Source organism: Marmota flaviventris, chromosome 1 (assembly GCF_047511675.1).
Source record: "Marmota flaviventris isolate mMarFla1 chromosome 1, mMarFla1.hap1, whole genome shotgun sequence".
Lineage (NCBI taxonomy): Eukaryota > Metazoa > Chordata > Mammalia > Rodentia > Sciuridae > Marmota > Marmota flaviventris.
Genome location: NC_092498.1, coordinates 170,224,987 through 170,246,302, shown reverse-complemented (window position 1 = coordinate 170,246,302; position 21,316 = coordinate 170,224,987).

Genomic DNA, 21,316 nt, shown 5'->3' with positions numbered 1-21,316 from the left:
GCTCTGCACCCAACAATACCCAGATTTGGAATACCCACCTCTTTTCAGTCCAACAACGGACCCGAATTCATTTCTCAGATTACGCAACACATTGCTAAAGCTCTTAACATCCCATGGCACCTGCACATCCCTTATCATCCACAATCATCCGGAAAGGTGGAGCGTACCAATCGAACAATAAAAGAAATTTTAACCAAACATACCCTTGAGATTCACTTAGATTGGACCAAATTCCTTCCCCTCACTTTATTTTGACCCAGGGTATTACCAAGGAAATCCACCCTTCTCTCCCCATTTGAGGTCATGTATGGCCACCCTGCCCACCCCCCACCGGCGTCATAGCTTCTCCGTGGACTCTACCAGAAAGTCTCTCTTTCCCTCTCCTCTCCTTTATACATTCCCAACCCTGGAAAAACCAAGAAACCCTTATCCCAGACCCCCGGAGGTCCCACGCTTCTTTTCCCCTGACGCCAGGAGCCTGGGTATTCTTCTCTCCCCCACAACTCCAAAGTTCTCTGTTGTCACCAAAATGGGAAGGCCTCCCTACAAGTTACCCTATGTACTCCCATGGCCATGAGGCTTCAGGAGTCTCCAACAAAGCCAACTTCCTGGATTCACATTTCCAGGTTAAAACCTGCATCAGCTCCTGAGCCTGAGTCTGCGGATACCTCTTCTTCTCCTTCACCGGTATATGTTACAGCCCCTCTCCCACCAACCCACCGAAACTCGGTTTCACCAGGTCCTCCAAAAGCAATGACTAATTTCCAGATCCGGGTCCACCTTCCTTGCCTCCTCTTAGCCTACACCTCCCTTTTCCATATTTCCTTTGGGTCCTACATGTGGAGGTTCACAGTAGTTTGATCAACGGAAGGATGGATCCATATCAAAAACTGAACAAATTGTCACATATGAATTCCCCTCAACTCAACCGCCCCCATTACCATTTCTCTTGCAAATTCTCAGTTCTACAAAACAGCCTCGATGGGACCCTAACTCTGCTTTCTATTTGATCAGACCCAAGATTACTGCAAATGGTGGCCAGACACTTATAAAGGCTGTCCTTACTGGTCATGTAAAATCCATCACTATGACAGGAGACTGGAAACCAGTATGTTCCATATGGTACCTGAGGAGATTTGGCAAGAGGCCAGAGCACAGAGCAGATGGTGAAAATACCATTTTGCACTGAAAATCTAAGATCCGGCCCACCCATGATGGGCCTTGGGAGTCACGGGTGCTGCCTTCTGGGCGAACTACCAGACCAAACCCTCTGGATATTTATGGATAGGGAGAAGCATAGTAGCACAGGCCCCGTCCAGGTCAACGATCCTAACCTCAGACATACAGACTCCGAAAAGGACCTAACTAGGCAGTTAGAAGAACACCAAGGTGCCTCCTCAGACCTCTCCAAACCCGGTTCTCAGATCCATACTTGGATCAAAATCATCCAAGACACGCTGACATTTCTAAACACGACAGTCCCCACACGAAATCCCCATACTGTTTCCTTTGTGTCTCCCTGGAAAGGCCCCTCCTAGCCACAGTCCCCCTCAAATTCTCCTCATATGATCTCTCCTCCACCGGCATTAAAATGCAACCTGCCTCAAACATCCCTTTGTGGGAACCCACCTCCAGTAACACCAATTCCTCTTCCTTGCCCCAATGGCTCTGCATTAGCCCTTCGTCCCACACCCAACACACAGATGCTCACATTACACGATCGCGTTCACAAATAACTACACAAGCCCTGGAGACTTTCTTTGGTGTGACAGAACCTTGATGATCCACATCTCTGACAATATAACCGCTTCCTGTTTCATTGTCCAAGTAACCCCCCAACTTGCTTTATATAGCACTGCAGAGTTTGAACTCTTACTCCCTCACCCTAATTTCCCTCACAGCAAGCGTGCATCCTTTCTGCCTTTTTTGATAGGAATCTCCCTAGCCGCATCTGCAGCAGCAGCTGGAATCTCAGGAAGAGCTATCGGACACTCCATCTGGACTAAAGATGTCCTTCACAAAAGTCCGTGGAGTCACTCTCCTCCCTCCAGACACAGGTCACCTTGCTGGCTCAGGTGGTTCTCCAAAACCGAGGAGCTCTAGACTTATTGACAGCCAAAAAGGGAGGTACTTGTCTTTTTTTCAGGGAAGAACCGTAGCTATTATGTAAATGAATCAGGCCTAGTAGAACAGAATGTCAACAAACTCACTGACCTTGAAACCCAACTGACTAAAGCTACTTCCCAAACTGCTTCTCTGGGATTTTTCAAAATCCCTTAGTCACCTGGCTCTTGCCCCTCCTAGGCCCACTTATAGGCATATTGCTCTTCTGCACCTTCCTCCCAGGCACAATAAAATTCCTGCAAAACCAGATGAACACAATTTCTAACCATACCTTTAACCAGCTTCTTCTCAGGGACTACCAACTGCTTCATAAACTAGATGACTCCAACTCCCCTCGCGAAGCCCTCACCCATGTTGACAATGCAAAAACAATGGCCAGTGGACAGTGAGAGACGATGCACCCAGGGATCCTCTTGACCTGTCATCCTGGATTTTTGAGCCTTTACACCCTTTAAGCCTCCTCGTGGCCCTTGGAACTCCTGCCCCCAACGGACCTTTGCTTTAATCCTCACCCTGTTTTTGCTTGCTCTGATCCTCTTCAGGTGCTGGTGACACCATGTGGAGACAATGCTTTCAATATTTCCAAGAGTTCCTACAATAGGACCGATGGCTAATACCAAGGATCTCCTCCGCTCAGGAATGGTTTGATGCCTTTGACAACTCATGGCTTCAAGGAATCTTTGTGGACTTTTCCCCTGCTGAGATAACTGTCTACAGCCACTGAGTGCTATCTCTAGCTGCCTTGGCATTCCCAAGCCTGTCCCCAAATATGCCCACCCTCTCAGCAGAAAGTAGCCAAGTGAATTTGGGTCGCCCCCACGCTGCTTAGAAAAACAAAAAGGGAGGAATATTAGCTGCAGGGTAGCCTGGGCACTCAATTCCATTGGTCTGCATCCTTATCACTTGTTTGCCTCAAGGCAGAACACTAAACCCCACTCAAGGTTGAACGCTCAAACCCCCAATACCTCCACCCCTGCTCTAGGCTGAACACTTAGCCCCTCTTGCGCCAACAAGGCAGCTTGCAGACCCAGAGACCCTATTAGATTTAGGCAGCACAGCACAGCAGAGGGCTATAAAAACCTTCTCCTGTGAGGGCTCTCTCTCTCTCTCTTTTCTCCTCTTTTTCCTGTCGATCAGACACTGCCGCAATAAAGATCTCTTGGTTGCTCAGAGTGTTGTGATCACTTTCCTTTCAGATCCCAATGTTATCAGGGATGTTTCAACTATTGTGTTCAGGAAAATGGAAAGAGATATCATACATTCAGGCCTTCTCTGTATATTCTAAGCCCTCTCTCTGCAACTCTTGCTCTCCTGCACAAATCCCCTTAGCTCTCACCTCTCCTTTGCCTGCTTCCAAAGGGACAGAAGATCCTACCTAGGACTCCTCCTCCAAGGACAGAGCAGATGAGCCCCCACCAAACCACAATTCTCTTTCTGATGAAGCCGCCACAGCAACTGTCCCCACAGCCCCTCCACCCTTCTCTCATCCTGCCATATACTCATGGGCTGCGGCTGCCCAACCCACATCTCTGTGTCCTCTCTGAGAGGTGGCTGGGGTAGATGGTGTAATCCGGATTCATGTGCCTTTCTCTTTCACAGATGGAAAAATGGCTTGGGTCTGTACTTCAACCCCACCACATATATCAAAGAGTTTCAATATCTGACCCAATTATATGATTTGATCTTCCATAATGTCCATATGATCTTGTCTACCACCCTCCTGCCCGAGGAGTGCAGGGGAGTTTGGGAACGAGCTAGAAATTATGCTGATGAGGTACATCAGACCTCCCCTGCCCATCTGATTGGCACTGAAGAGGTCCCTGATTGGGATCCCAATTGGGATTATAATTCACCTAGATGAGTAACTAGTACTCTTTCTAAACCAATTCATTGCTTGCCGTATGGTAGTAAAGTGGCACCCCCTTTTCTCCAAAGAAAAGCCCTCTTCATCATGGCTGATTTTAGGACTGTCAGCAAAAGAGTGTCTGCAAAAGAGTCCTATGTAGATAAACTTCCTATTTTCATGTCACCTTGTTTACTTGGCCACTGGCCGAGAAAATATCAGCACTCCAGGTGCTGGACACCCCCTTACTAGTTTTCACAAACGTATCCAGTATAGTACTTTGAAGAAATGTGCAAACAAGTCCTCTGGCCTTGAACTGGGGCTTCACAGACATGTCTACATTTTTAAATTAAGTTACAATTGGGCTCCATGGTAACAGCTGGCAGGGGGAGGATAGAAAGGGGAGAAGAAGCTCTCCCCTTCTCAGGTGTTGTCCTTGAAGAGTTAACTTGCCCAGAACAGTGAAAGAAAAAGGCTCTTTTATTTTTTATTATTTTTTTAATACTTATTTATTTTTTACTTTTTGGCGGACACAACATCTTTGTTTGTATGTGGTGCTGAGGATCGAACCTCGGCCGCACGCATGCCAGGAGAGCGCGCTACCGCTTGAGCCACATCCCCAGCCCAGAAAAAGGCTCTTTTATGTGAACTTCTGCAGACTGTGAACTTATGAGCCCCTCCCCTTACATGCTGGGTATAAAACTCTGAAATTATCTGAACTTGGGGTTCAGGGGATTGATTGATTACAGCAAAAGCTGTGCCCTCTGAACCTGTCTGCAGACAAATAAAACTGTTTCCTGCCTTGCCTCATTTGTCCCTACAACAGTAGGACTTAGAAAGGCAGCCTATAAGGCTATCAATTATGAAAAGCTCCAGGAAGTCATCCAAGATAAAAATGAAAACCCTTCAGTATTTTTATATCACCTGACCAAGGCTTTATTACAATATACTAATCTGGACCCTGAGACTCCAGATGAGAGACAACTACTAATGACCTACTTTTTCTCCAGAGTTTCCCAATATTATGGCCAAACTAAGGCACCTCAAGAGGGGGCCCCTAATTCCCCAAGCTGAAGTTCTGGGAATGGCCTTTAAGGTTTATAACGAGAGAATCGAGAAGGCCCAGAAGCAGAAATATCAGATGCTTGCTCAAGCCATCCATCCAGACTCAGCATCTGTCTCTGGTTCCACTGGCCCGTGGAAGGGTCCCTTGGGACCACCCAGACCCTGTTTTAAATGCAGTCAGATGGGTCACTGGGATTGCTAGTTTGCAGGAGGACCTGGCTTCTCTTGTGTCACTGTGGGATATTGATTGACATTCTTTGTCCCTGATTCCTCATCTCAAAACAAGAAAGATGAATCCTTCAGGCAGGCATCAACAGTGTGGCTATGAGGTTCATGGGAGGAAAGATAAGTGTGGGTGCCTTGCTCAGTCCTTCCTCAGAGGGATGATGACCAAAGTAGTGATAATTGTGTCAACTGCCTCCTCTGGAGACCTGTGAGGTGGGTGTACGTCATATCACACTTCCCACATGAGGAAGCTGCATGTGCTCAAGGTGATGTCCAAATGGCCATTCCTGAGAGCCCGGAGGAGTTAGTGGCGATAGCAGAAGGTGATTGCCTGTGGTAGGGAGGGGCTTTCCAGAGAGTCAGGAGACCAGGATCCTCCTTTCCAGCTGGAGATCTCAAGTCCAGAGAGCCAGGGATGTCCTAGTAAAGCACTTGTTTACCATGTTGTTTGAGATACCTGCAGCAGAGGGCCCAGAGCAAGATCCCGGAAGAGGCTGCATTCAGGGTGGGTTTGGGGCTAGAGGTGGGGACAGAACACACATTTTTGACTTGTGGAAATGTCACCATAGAGGCATAGAGCAGTGTTTGGTCTCCCTTGAAGCCAGCCCAGGGGAAAAGAGAGAGAGAATGGGAGGGAGGCACCCAATGGCTCCAGTTGGGATGCCTGAGTAGAGGGTCCAGGAATCAGGTTAATGGAATTTCAGGCCTTCTATGTGCCCCTGGGACTGTGTCCTCATCTTCAGAACGACTCCAATGGCACACGGAGCCATTCCCTTTCTTGGCACCGTCCTCACTGATCTGGTGATGGTGTGCACTGCAATGAAGGACCATGTGGGTGTGAGTGATTCTGTCCTTGGCAACCAGCATCCCGAGGGTTGGAGGAGAGTGCCCTGCACTTGGCTGAGAGACCCCAGCACTTGGACAACCTGTCCTCCAGAGTCTCACAGAGGCCTCTGTGTGCTAGAGCGGTCACATCTATCTTACCCAGGAGTGAAGGAGGCTGCACAGAAGCCCGTGTCCCTGTTCTCCACGTGGTGAGGCTGGCCGACAGCTAAGCTGCATCGGAGTTTAGCAGAGCTGACGATAGTCTCTTTCAGGTGGTACCATGAGAATAGAGTGAAGTTGAGACCCTCTGAGGGTAGGAAATACGTATGTGGTCCCTACCTCCATCGTGTGTATGGACTGTTTGCTTGTCTTCAGAGAGAGTTGGGAATTAGAGCCCCAGAGCTCAGTTCCAATGTTCCTTTCCTCCAGAGCCAACGGCTGAGCTGCTTCAGGGCTTTATCATGGACATCTCATGACCCTGGTGGGCACTGGAATTAGTTCATGACAGAGGGTCAGGGTGTGGGGTGTTATTGGTGTATAATCCTCATGATGGACTTTGGTTGGGTTCCCTCCATGGAAATCTTATCAACTTTAATAAAATGAAGAAAGTAAATTGGGTGCCACAATAGGGGGAGACTAGGAATGCTCTATGCCCTGGGGCTTTATTAGGAAGGTTTTGTACACACAAAAAGAATAAAAGCATCCCAGTGGGAGGTGTGTGTAGAGGACTAGAAATAAGTACAATTCTGTGGCAGGGACTCCTTGAACCCAACTCTGAGAAGAGCTTGGGGCTGGGGTGAGATTGAGGGAAGGAGGTTCCCCTTAAGGAAGGAAGTCCAGGACACCAGCCCCTTCCTCTTTCCTCTCCCAGGGTCCCCACGTCATTCTCAGTGCAGGCCCTGTGGGCTTGCTGCCTGTTTTCCTTACCCTGGGAAATCAAAGCTCTTCAAGAGATGCAGCTGTTCCCAGTGAGACGATTTGGAATGGGAGGGGGAATTTGAGGTCTGTTTCCATTCCATTGAGTGGCTCAGTGAGAACGGGTGAGGGCCAGCGTGGAGGTGTGTGAAAGCCCAGGGTGGGTGGAGAAGGTCTTCCTGGCTGGCAGCTGTGAGAGCCTGTGGCCACAGCTCCCCGGTTAGCCACACACCCTTTGGTGGGGTGATTGCTGGGGAACCAGGACTCCAGGTGCTGGGCAGGTGCTGGATGGTAAGGGGGTGGTATGTGATCTTGGCAGACTCAGATGGCTCTGCTGTCCTGCAAGTACTAACCGGTCTCTCTGCTTAGCTCCCACCCCAGCCAGCCATAGTAAGCTCAGTGTCAGTCCCAGGGACAGCTGATGGCCTAAACCAGCAGAGGCAGACTGCCTCAGGGCCCCGTGAGGTTAGGACCAAACGTCGCCTGTGGAATGAGAAAGTTGGAACTCAGTTTCTAGCACCAGCAGTGACCAGCTTTGTGACTGGTATGATTTTTCTTACTGATGTTACTTGAGGCACCGTGATCATCAATTTAATGAGCGCTTCTAATCAGTTATGTTTTACCTATCTTTATTTATACTCACTATGTATGATTGTTGTCTGCTAGTATGTTTCATCAAAGTAAAATATTAAGTTCAACCCTTGAAGTATTACACATTGTGTTTTTTTCTTATTCATGATAGCTCATATTTGGGGATAATTCCCTCTTAACATACTTAGATTCGTTTCTTATAAATAGACTTGAGAACATTCAAACTAGTATTTATGCTAGTATTTAAGTACCTTTCTTTTTATTTTTTAATGTTTTATGCTAGTATTTAAGTACCTTTCTTTTTATTTTTTAAACTTTTTATTTGTTTTAATTACTTATACATGACAATAGAATGCATTTATGCACTCTGATATATCATACACAGATGGGATATAATTTCTCATTTTTCTGAGTGTACATGTTATCGAATCATATTGATCATGTAGTCACATAGATTCATACAGTAATAATGTCTGTTTCATTCTACTATCTTTCCTATCCCCACATCCCCTCCCTTCCTTTCACATAATTTCCCTTTACTTAATCTATGGTAACACTATTCTTTCCTAGGGTCCCCCACACCTTATTGTGAATTCGCATCTACATATTAGAGAACACATTCAGCCTTTGGTTTTGTGGGACTGGCTTATTTTGTTTAGCATGATTTTTTCCAACTCCATCCATTTACTGGCAAATGCCATAATTTTACTTTCCTTTAAAGCTGAGTAATATTCCATTGAGTTATATATACCACATTGTCTTTATCCATTCATCTATTGAGCAACACCTAGGTAGGTTCCATAGTTTAGCTATTATGAATTGAGCTGCTATAAACATTGATATGGCTGCGTCACTACAGTATGCTGATTTTAAGTCCTTTGGGTATAAACTACGGAATGGGGTAGATGGATCAAATGGTGGTTCCATTCCCAGTTTTCTGAGGAATATCCAAACTGCTTCCCATAGTGGTTGCACTAATTTGCAGTCCCACCAGCAATATAGGAGTGTACCTTTCTCCCCACATCCTCGCCAAAATTTATTGTTGCCTGTATTCTTGATGATTTCCATTCTGACAAGAGTGAGATGAAATCTTAGAGTAGTTTTGATTTGCATTTCTCTAGTTGCTAGAGTCGTTGAACACTTTTTTTATGTATTTGTTGATCAATTGTATTTCTTTTTCTGTGAAGTGTCTGTTCAGTTCCTTGGTCCATTTATTGATTGGGTTATTTGGTGTTTTGGCATTAAGTTTTTTGAGTTTTTTTATAATCGTAGAGATTGATGCTTTATCGGAGGTGCATGTGGTTAAGATTTTCTCCTAATCCGTAGGCTCTCTAATCACGATACTAATTGTTTCTTTTGCTGAGAAGAAGCTTTTTAATTTGAATCCATCACATTTATTGATTCTTGATTTTACTTCTTACACTTTAGGGGTATTATTAAGGAAGTCAGATTCTAGGCCAACATGGTGAAGATTTGGGCCTACTTTTTCTTCTATTAGGTGCAGGGTCTCTGTTCTAGTGCTTAAGTCTTTGATTCACTCTGAGTTGATTTTTGTGTAGGGTTAGAGATAAAGGTTTAATTTCATTTTGCTAAGTATCTTTTTTAGCTGGGCATGGTGACATATGCCTAAAATCCTAGTGAGTTGGAAGGCTGAGGCAGGAGGATCTCCAGTTCAAAGTCAGCCTCAGCAAAAAACATAAGGTGCTAAGCAATTCAGTGAGACCCTATCTCTAAATAAAATACAAAATAGGGCTGGGGATGTGGCAAGTGGTTTAGTGCTCCTGAGTTGAATTCCAGGTAAATCTCCCATCACCGCCACCAAAACCAAATTATCTTTCTGGTTTGAGATTGTCTCAAATCCTCCTTTACTGAAGCCAGTTGCATGGATGTTGCTCTTTTGTAGAGCTAGTCCACGAAGCTATCACATAGGGAGATTAGAGAAGCAGATGCTGTATCTTTTTTCTTTTTTCTGCTCTTTGTTGTATGAGTTTGAATTAACTTTTTTGCACTTTGGTGATGCAGGTGTATGATCATCTCTGTTAGTGTGTGTTTATATAAATATATCCTCACTTGCCTTTGCATTATTTCCAGATGATGATCTTTTATCCCCACCAGTAAGTTGAGTCCCCAAGGAATACAGCCCAAATTCCAAATACCACAGGGTATCAATGGAGTAAACACATAAAATATTATTGTATAAACTAATTCTAAAAATTTCTTGTCTTCTCCGAAAATTAAAGAGAAGCAAATAGTTCCCAATTTATTTTATATGAGTTATATTGTACCTTAATAACAAAGTCCAACAAAGATAGTACAAAATGAGGAGGAGGAGGAGGAGGAGGAAAAGGTGTTAGGAAATCAATATTTTATTTTATATTTAAAGAGAGAGAGAGAGAGAGGATATTTTTTAATATTTATTTTCTAGTCCTCGGCGGACACAACATCTTTGTATGTGGTGCTGAGGATCGAACCCGGGCCGCACGCATGCTAGGCCAGCGCGCTACCGCTTGCGCCATATCCCCAGCCCGAAATCAATATTTTAAAAAATGCTGGTAAAATTTATAAACATTACTAACAAAGTTTAAATACATATTAACAGGATCATTCAAATGCTCTTGTAGAGTATCCCTATAATGCAGTGGTCTTTGAATATATGTCAGAATACAAGGACATTTGATAAAATTCGGGATCTTTTCATGTAAGTACTCATAAAATTTTTGTTGTTCAAGAAATTATGAATGGGACAGGTTGACTGAAATAAGGGAAAATTATGCTTGTCTAGTTTTCTCAAATGCATGTATGTTATTCCATGATATTTTTGCTTTACCTACAGCATTTACATATCTGTAGAATTCTTAGTTGAACCAAATCTGAATTCAAAATTTAAATAGACTTCTGCTACTCGGTTAGATTCACTAATCTTTAAAGCCAGCTTTTGATCTTAGGCATCTCGTAAATGCACCCTCACCTGCATCGTGGTCTGATCATTCGGTGTCATAATTTGCTTGCTCTCCAATAGCCAGTCAGTGAGGTAAAGTCTACAAAAAGCAAAGAGAAATTCTGCCACCAAGAAAAAAAGATATATTCAATGCATGTACGATTATATCATCATAAATTCTACTGTCATGTGTAACTAAAAAGAACCAATAAAAAATAAAACAGAAGAGTGACCATACCAAGAATTGGTGAGGATGTAAGAAATGGGTGCCCTCATATACTACTTGCAAAAAAGTAAAATGGTTCAGTCACTTTGGAAACAGTCTGATAGATTTTAAAAACATACATCGACCATTCTGGGTATTTATAGAAGAGAAATGAATGCACGTGTCTTTATTCGACACATACATAGATGTTCACAGGAGCTTATTTGTATTAACTAAAAGTGTTACACAAACTAAATGGCAATCCAGAAGTGAATGGATAAATTGAAGGTATCCATACAATGAGTTACTACAAAACAACAAAGTGAAGCAAATATATGCTACAACATGAATGTATCTCAAAATTAAAATACTGGGTAAAAGAAGAGAAAAAAAATAGATACATACTATAAGATTCTATTTATATAAAATTCAAGGATATGTATAGTGCAGAAAGAAAATCAGTAGTTGCATAAGGAAACTTTTGTGGGGGCAATGAATAATTTTATTATCTTGGATTGTCGTAGTGGTTTCATAGGCGAATGTATCAACACATCAAATGGTATACTTTATGTGATTTTATTTTTGGTCTGTCAACTATACTTCAACAAAAAAGTATTTTTTTTTAAAAAAAGTCAAAAGATATGGAAATTATATATGAGAAGTGAATGGGTACCAGATTCCAGTAGGCTAGTCAGGTTAGTTTGAAAATTTTGTAAGCATCCCCACTGTTAGAAACCTGCCCCAGTATAGTTTCCCATGAGCACGCAGCACTTACAGTAGCTGTCCCTTATCTGTGGGAGCTATGTTCCAGGACCCCCACTGGATGCCTGAAACCAGGGATAGTGCTGAACCCATTATGTATACTACTTTTTTCCCAATACTTAAAATATCTTATAGTGGCCAGGCATGGTGGTGCTAGCCTGTAATCCCAGCAGCTCAGGAGGCTGAGACAGGGGGATCTTGAATTTAAAGCCAGCCTCAGCAAAAGTGAGGCACTAAGCAACTCAGTGAGACCCTGTCTCTAAATAAAATACAAAATAGGCCTGGGGATGTGGCTCAGTGGTTGAGTGCTCCTGAGTTCAATCCCTGGTACCTCCCCCACACACAAAAAAATCTTACAATAAAATTTATAAATTAGGCACAGAAAGAGACTAAGAATAATTGTAACAATATGCTATAATAAAAAGTTCTATGAAGGGCTGGGGATATAGCTCAGTTGGTAGAGTGCCTTGCATGCACAAGGCCCTGGGTTCTAATCCCCAGCATCACACACACACACACACACACACACACACACACACACACACAAATATTCTGTGAAAAACAAAACAAAAACATTTAAAAAATCAAAGGAATTTAAACCCCAGTGATTCTAAGGATTTCAAAATTATGGGATATATCCAAAATGCAAGCACTATGAACAACTAGCCTTTGGAAGATGAAAGGAATGTGGAGGCTGCCTTCTGGTAGTCTTCCCTTGATCGCAAATACGCCATGGTCAAATGCCTCAAAACCAAAATTCAAACGAAGTAGTATTCTTGGGGGGGGGGGGCGGGGGTGAGACACTCTATTGTGTGGCACAGTGCTATTTGGCAGAGATTGAAGTTGTGTGAACTGTTTACTTGGTAATTAAAGCATTGCCATAAAAAAAAAATCAAATGCTGAAGTAAACCGTGGGCTTCTTTAATGAAGTTGAGGCAAGTACCAATTTGAAAGGCCAAGGGAGAAACCGCTACTTTAGAGAATAGTCTACTCTCCCACACACACACAAATTTTTTATTGGTGCATTATCATTGTATATCATGGTGGGGTTTGTTATTAAATATTCATATCTGTACACAATATAATTTGGCCAATATAATTTCTCCTTTTCCTTCTCCCCTCCCTCCTCTGATTCCTTTCTCCCTTCCATTTTATGAGATTTCCCCTACCCCAACACACATCTTTCTTTTCCTTTTTAAATTTTTAAGATTCTATTAGTTATAAATGTCTGTAGAATGCATTTTGACATCATACATAAATGGAATGTAACTTCTCATTTTTCTAGTTGTACATGATAGAGAATTACGCCAGTTTTGTAATCATATATGCATAGAGGGTAATAATAACTGATTCACTCCAACAAAACTGTAGATATCATAGCAGGGGCTATCTGGCTTAACGCTGTATATGGTGTGCATTGGTTGCTGTTATTTGTTTCCCCCTTCAAGGGAAAATACTGGAAACCTTCAGAGACACTACAAGTCTATAGGTTAGAAACTGTACTGCCTCAGATCCACACTGGTAGATGGGTAGACACACAAATATGAAAAAAAACAAAAAACACAAGGGAACAAATCACCCCAAACAAACCAAGATGCACCAACAATATAATCCAATGACACCACCGTGGAAGAAATGTCAGAGGAGTTTAGAGTGTCCATAGTTACACTGATCCCTGAGGCAAAGGATGATATAAGGAGTGAAATCAGAGATAAAATTCAGGAGATAAAAGATTACTTCAATAAAAAGAGGTTCTGAAAAGAAATCATGCAGAAATCCTCAAAAATGAAGCACTCAATAGATCTAAGAATTCAGTGGGAAGCATCACCAATAGACTAGACCACTTGGAAGACAGAACCTCAGGCAATGAAGACAAAAATATATAATCTTGAAGATAAAGTTGACCACACAGAGAGAAAAGGCTATTTTAATACACAGTTCCCTGGTCTTGGCCCCTGCAGCAGGAGTTCCTATCCGCTGGTTAATGGAGGTGTGATTGCTGGGCAAGTGTGTCCAGAACGTCTTTTCTGAATTGTGGTCATCTTTAGAAAAAAAATGTAAGCATTGTTGCAGAAATTTTTCATTCCTAGGAGGTATGCAAAGCAGGGTAGGGTTGTAAATCATGGCAGCAGGTAGAAATAATTGAGATGAAATAATTTGGGGGCTGTTAGAAAGAACTTGGGCAGGCAGGCAGGCGTAACTTCCAGCTCGGGGACTGAGGAGAATGATTCCATCTTGGTATCAGCTCTCACTTATACTAATCCAGTAGCACTGGTTGTAACTTCTGAGATGAGAGAAAGGCAGCAGATGGATGCCCCTCCCCAGTACAGTAAGGACCCGACAACATTGCCAGTCTTCATGTTTATTGTTATGAAGAGTACTGAGAATAATGGAAGCCTTTTACTTACCCACAAAGGTGTTTGATTTCGTTTAACTGGCCTTTCAAGTATAACTCCCAGCATAGAGTATTAATATGATCCTACTTCTCTAGAGCAGGTGTTGGCAAAATTGTGTAAAAAGTCACAATAGATTTTGACTGCCATCTCTGGTGTCTGTTATATCCATTCAACTCCCCTCAGGGGGTGGGAGAGTGGCTGTGGCAAGGATGGAACTGCGGGGAAGGAGGCCAGTTTAGCCTCAGCCTGCAGGTCCTGAGCTGCTCCCGGCCCCGGGAGGCTGTGGAGGCAGATTGTCGGTGCAGGTGGGAAGCCGAGACTCTTTGGCCTCACTGAAGAGTTTTATGATGGACAGGCCCAGCCCCATGAGGGCACGAGCTTCCCACAGTTGGTGCTGCAGCTAGCTGGGCTGCGGCTGCATTGTCTTCTTTATTTCACTTTGCACCTTGCCCGTGGTCTCCTGGGGCCACTTCTAGGGAATGTGACTGCCTGTCAGATGGAGTTAGCAGGCAGGGAGAAATGACATGTAAGACAGATTCCAGCAGTCCCTACTGCTTTCAGAACAGCCTCTTCTATAAGGACATCATCATGTCCCTGAGCTGAGATTGGGATTCTGGGATATGCTGCCTGATCCTTGCACTTGGAGTGCCCTCAGTGTGGTACTTCTAAGGTGGCATAGAGCTCAGAGGGTGCTGGTCCCTGGTACCACTACAGTTAGCAGCTGTGTCTGGGTGTCTCCATTGTGCCTGAGGACTTACATGTCCAGCTCAGAAAACACCAGTTCAGTGTTTCTCAGGAGACCTGATACCTCAGGCCTTGGAAGTAGCATACTGCCTCTGGTTTCCCCTCCTCCTTCCTGTATGGGAGATATCCAGGGCTAGAGAGGAGACCTGTTTCCACTTGGGAGCCCCCAATTTTAGCTGTTTTCATCTAGTGTGTGGTGTAGAAGAAGGATGTGGACTTGTGGAATTATGAAAGATGCCTTAGATGGAATCCACCTTCAGCTTCCAGAGGTCCAGGGAGAGTCCCTAGAATTGTAGGATACAAAGCAAGGTAGTGTGGACTAGAGTGAGCAGATAGTTCCCTAGGTGCTCGGATGGAAGGCAGTAGATATGTTCTAGATCCAGGGGCTCTCTGTTTCCTCCCGCTCCAAGCAAGGCTTTGCTTTGTCCTGCTTCTGTGTCATCCTGGGGGACACCTCACAGTCAACTTTGGGACACCTCATTTGGACAGGGTCTTCCTCCTGCCTGTTTCTCGTGGATTGCCTTCCATCTTGGGGTAGCTGACTGGTCCAAATTGGAGCAGCCTAGGGGTTCCACAGAACAGTCATGCCATTGAGGACAACTACCCTGGGAGGAAGCTCAGAGGTGGCCCAACTGTACAGAACAAGCATAGAGCTCATTCCTTTCCTTCTTTTCCAGCTTTGCACAAATTTCTGAATACCTGGATTTTCCTCCTGCACAGAAACCTGGTGCAAAATCAGTGTGCTCACATCTGGGCACTTTTCAAACCAGGGCATAGCTGCTAGGTGGGCTTGGGCGGAGTGTGGGACAGGACCATCAGTGTGGTAATATATAAGAGGGCACATGGCATCAGGAGCATAGAGCTGGCAGAAGATATTTGTGCCAGGTCCAGGACCATTTCTCCCTCCTTCATTTTGTTCACTCTGTTCTGAGTTGTGGCCTGGCCTGAGCTGCTCTGAGACAGAGTCTCCAGTGATCTTTCCGAGATCATTTCACAACCCACTCATGAGCAGGGATGGGTGTTGTACCATTGAACCTGTGGTTGATGAACTCAGATGTCGAAGACCACCCATGTCATTGGGTCTCATACTTCGGCACATGTCAGAATCATCTAGTGGGCTTGTGAAAGCAGAACATTATTCTCCACACTCTGAAAGGGTAGGCATGGATCAGGATAGCTAAATGGGGTGCTGTCGCAGGTGTCTGCAGACACCACTTTGGAATCTATGTGGGCTTGTGCACACCTCCTTTTATAAAAAGGTGGGCATTCCATAGATGTACTCTTTTCAGGAAAATGAAGAGCAGAAACCATTTACTTAAGTCATTTAATGGGGACTTAGTAATGACGTCCGGAGGAAGAGATAACTCTGGGAGGATGGGGAGGTGGGCCCATGGGTAAATTTCTGGGCAGTTGAGCACAAATAGTACCTGTAGATGTTTGCTAAGAAACTTGCAAAAATGCTATTTTTAAATGAGGACCTATATGACTGGAGTCCATGACTCTCCAAAGAAGGAAAGATGTCTGATATTTTGATTGGACTAAAAGGCTGCATGAATACCTTGTGGACACTGAATGCCTTACCAAGGACTGGGCAGGAGGCTGACTTCCTTGGACCTATAGATCTATATAAACCTTAGAAAATAGCCACTCTTGGATATCCTTCTTTCTGAACCTCTACCTTATGGGGACCTGTGCTTTCCAGTTTCTATTACTTACCGTAATAAATCCTGTTACTTTGCTCTCTTGTGTCTATGGATTTTATTCTTCAAATTCATTAGAGAAAGAACCCAACATGCTCTGTGCTATAGTCATGAAAACCATTGTATGGTCTTGCGGTCTATGAAGTGTGGCAGACTTTAGGTATGTTCTGATGCAGGCAGGTAACAGAGATGGCGAGTGGAGGATAAGGGTCTTATTAAAATTCAACTGAGCACCTTATCAAGTTTGAGGTCTCACCCCATTTTTGCCTTCTTCACAGTACAACTCTGTGAAGTAGGGATTGGATCTTATCCTCACTCTTCAGTGGGACATAAAATGAGAAAGATTCTATGGTTACCATCACAGCTGGTTAGCGGTAATGTTAACTCAAGGAGTTAGAGGAAAGCTATCCCACTGTTGTTATTAAGCTTGGGAGGAGGCAGTGTCAATAGGAATGGACTTTCCTATAAAATGTTGCTATTACATAGGATGTTATTATATTGGCCAAAATAAAAGAAAATTGGAAAGAATAGTGGAACCAGTTAGGGAGAAATCAGGAAAGCCATTGAGTGACCAAAAGAAAAAAGTGCATTAGCAAGTTTTGGACTTCTTTTGTAGTTTCAATCTGGGGGAATATAAGGGAGGAACTTGAGACCAGATTCCAGAAAGGTAAGATAAAGGAATTGGAAGCAGACCCATCATAGACCAGTGCCTCTGAAGCTTTAATGAATCAGCTGTTGTAGACCATGCCAAGAACATGCATTCTGGTTCAGCAGGTCTGCCATTCTGCATTTCCAGTAAGTTCTCAGGTGAAGCCAGTGCTGATCTTCTAACTGCACTGAGGAGCCAGAGTCTATAGACTTCCCTTTAGAAAAGTCTGGATGAAGAGCCATTGGATAGTAATTGAAGACAGGACAGGATCAAGGGAAAGCATACTTTCTGTTTTTATTTCTGTGCTTGTTATCTAGTCAGATGAGAAGGAGCAAAGAGATGAAGAAATAGAAATTATATCTAAGATATTACTGCTGAGTAAAGAGGAAAGAGCTGGTGGGAACAAGCCATAAATGAGAAATTACTTTTGAAAATAATATGGATTGTTAGGTGGGTGTGGTGGTGGTGCATGCCTGTAATCTCAGCAGGTTGGAAGGCTGAGGTAGGAGGATGGCGAGTTCCAAGCCAGCCTCAGCAATTTGGCGAGGCTGTAAGCAACTTAGTGAAACCTGTCTCTGAATAAAATATAAATAGTTGTGGGGAAGAGGCTCAGTGTTCGAATGCCCCTGTGTTCAATCCTTGGTACAAAATACACACACACACACACACACAAATATATTGTTGATGATAGAGGAGAAAGGAAAGAAAAAAGTGCGCTATGTAACTTTGGAGGAAATTGAGAAAGTGCACCTCAGATGGCTTCAGTACATTTGCATTCAAGTCAGATCAGATTATTGCTGTTGCAGAGATGATCAGAAGCAGGAGGGACTGCTAGTGCCCGGGCCCCTTATTTCTCCTCTCCATAACCATCAGGCATCAGAGGTGTCTGCTGAACTGGTTTTAGTTGATGAAACAAGATTAATTTGAATATAGCAGTGTTGTTTTTTTAAAAGATGTTTTTTCCCTTTTATTATGCAACTGTGAGCACATATGAATTGTACATATGAATGGGTTTTCTCTGTGACCTTCCCACACAGGCGTGTGTGGTACATGGATCTTGTCCAGCCTTCTGTCTTTTTCTTCTCCTGCCTTCCCTTTCTCCTTCCCTATTCCCAGTTCCTAATCATCCCTCTTCAACTTTCATGTGACTGATAGTCAGTTTTTTCAATAAGAACCTCTCCATGAACTTTTCTCTCAATTTTCACCAAGAAATTGGCCCCTTTGAACCACTTTTACTGTGTTTTATTTTCTTTCTCTTCTCTCGGTGACTTAAATTTCAAGGTCCTCCTGTTTTCAGTATTATTTTTACTGATCTTTCTCTGCCTTGTTGATCTTGTCTTTCATTAAATGTGATATGTTCAAGGAAAATAAAGATGATTTAAGTGTTCAAAACAGTCATTAAATCAGTCCTGAAAGAAAACAGAATAGGAGTAGAATGTTTAGCTGGATCTAAACTCCCAGACCCCACTGCAAAGGAGTAATCTGTTCAGGGCAGAAATGAAGTGCCTCTGTGAATGTCAGTCGGGTCCCAGGTGAGAAGATCACCTGCTGTGGATTGAGTTCTTTCATTGGATATAAAAATAATTTGGGTAAAATATAATATTTGGATAAAATGATCTGATTATGTCCTTTTAACCTGACTTTCTTAACTAGACCTCTAAGCTCAAGAAATAAAATCAAGAATTACTTATTGTATAACATCAAATTGAAAATCTTCTGCATAGCAAAGGAAACAAGAGTGAAGGGGAAAGTCTAAAAAATGGGGGTAGGGGGAATTTTGTCAGCTAATCCTCTAAAATATATATTTTAATTAAAAATAAGAAATTATATATATAAATTAATATTCAGAATATATAAAGAACTCAAAAAACTTAACACCAAAAAAGCAACATAATAGCCAAAAAAGCTAAACAGACATTTCTCTAAAGAAGAAATTCAATAAGTAAATATATGAAAAAAATATTCAACATCCTTAGCAATTAGGTGAATGCAAATCAAAACTATATTGATATTTCATCTCACTCTAGTTATAATGAGAATCATCAATAATACAAATAATAATAAAGGCTAGAGAGAATGTGGAGAAAAAAGAACACTTTTACACATCTATTCATTCATGTTTTAGATGGTGCATTATATTTACATATAAAATTAGAATGCCTTGTGATGTCTTCATACATGCATACGGCATAATCTGGTCAACCTTATTTCCCAATTCTTCTATTTTCCCTCCCCTCCTCACTCCCCACTGGTCCCCCTGTTTCTACTCACCTTTTCTGCATGGGCTCTGAAGCAAGCTGACTCTCTCTGCTAAGATACCCTCCTATTGCCTCTTGGCAAGTCTTCATACTTTCCCACATCTACTAGGGGTGGGGGAAATCTCTTCATGAATTTTGATCTCCCCCAAATAATTTATGAAAAGATTGTTCAAGATGTAATTGAAAGGACAAGACACATAAGAAAAAGGTAGGAGCTAACAGATTATTTTTGAAGAACGAAAACAAAATCCTAACCAAAGAAAGTACTTCTTTTGACAGCAAAGTAATGTTTGTATCTAATGAGAATTCAGGCATTTTTAAGGAGCTTTATGTCTACTTTGATGCCAGTACCATGATGTTGTGGCTAATATAGCTCTGCAGTATAATTTGCAATAAGATACTGTGATGCCTCCTGAATCACTTTTCTTGCTCAGAATTGATTTGGCTATTATGGATCATTTATTCTTCCAAACAAAGTGTAGGACATTTTTTCCCCCTAATTCTTTGAAGCTTTTCATTGTATTTTGATGGGGATTGCATTGAATGTGTATATTGCTTTGGTAGTATGGCTATTTTGACATTATTAATTCTGCCTAAGAACATGGAGTTCTTTTAATTTTCTGAGGCCTTTTTTAATCTCTTTATTCAGTGATAAGTGATTTTTGTTGTATAGTTTTTTTTTACTTCCTTGGGTAGATTAAGTCCCAGGTATTTTATTTTTTTCTTGACGTTTTTTTACAAATGATGGTTTTCATGATTTCTTCTCTGCTGAATTGCTGTTTGTAAAGAAGCTATTAATTTAATGAGCCTTTTTTCTTGTACCCTGCTATTTCTTAAATTCTTTAATCATCTCTAGAAGTCTTTTGGTGGAATTTTGGGGGTTTTCTATATATAAGATTCTGTTACCAGCAAACAATGATAGTTTAATGACTACTTCTCTGATTTTTCTCCATTTAATTTTCTTCTCTAGCCTGATAGTCCTGGCTAGAGTTTCAGAAACTATATTGAATAAAAGTGGTGAGGGTCAATATTCTTCTTTTGTTTCTAATTTTAGAGGAATAGCTTTCAATATTCCTTCATTTAATATGATGTTGGCTATGAGTTTTTCATATATTTCCTTTATAATGTTGAGGTAACTCCTTTATATCCCTACTTTCTCCAGTGTTCATTTATTTTTATATTTTTATTAGTTGTTGATGGACCTTTATTTTTTTTATTTATATGTAGTGCTGAGAAGCAAACCCAGTGCCTCACACTTGCTAGACAAGTGCTCTACCACTGACATACAACCCAGGCCCTTTCCAGTGTTTTTAACATGCTTGAGTGCTGTATTTTATGAAAGGTCATTTCTGCATCCATTGAGATGACTTTGTTCTTAATTCTCTTAGGTGGTGAATTACATTTATTGATTTGTGTATGTTGAACCAGCCTTGCATCCTAGAATGAAGCCTACCTAATCTTGGTGTATCATCTTCTTCATATGTTTTTTAACGTGGTTTTTCTAAAGTTTTATTAAGGATTTTGGCATCTATAAGTTTTTATATGGAGATATTCATAAGAGCTCACCAAGCATTTGTAGATTCACTTAAACCTAAAGCCAAAAACATTGATTTTGAGGACCCAAGACACACTAGATATTACTACATTGTTTTCTGCCCAAGTGGCACAATCTTCCTTTTGTGTGTTTCCATTCTGAAGACAGGGCTTCAAATATGTGTTTATATTATTTCCCTCTTCTGGGGAAAGCCATACGTGAAAAGAAGTCTTTTTTTTTTTTTTTTTTTTTTTTTTAAATCAGGTAAATTCTCCCACCAGGACGTCTCAGATAAGGCATCAGGCTTTCATGGCAACCTTTTGTTGTGAAGCCCCCACTGTACATGCGGACAATTTTCCTCATGATTTCCTAGTTTGTGTGGCACTTCTATAAGTGTAGTATAATTCCAGTGACCCCTACCTTTCTTGCTTGGTCCAATTAACATTCTCTTACTCTGGCCAGAAAAGTTTTCCTCCAATCCAGCTAGGTTTTAACATATGTGGGCCTTAGGGAGGTAGAGCTTCTGCCTGCAACTCCTAAAA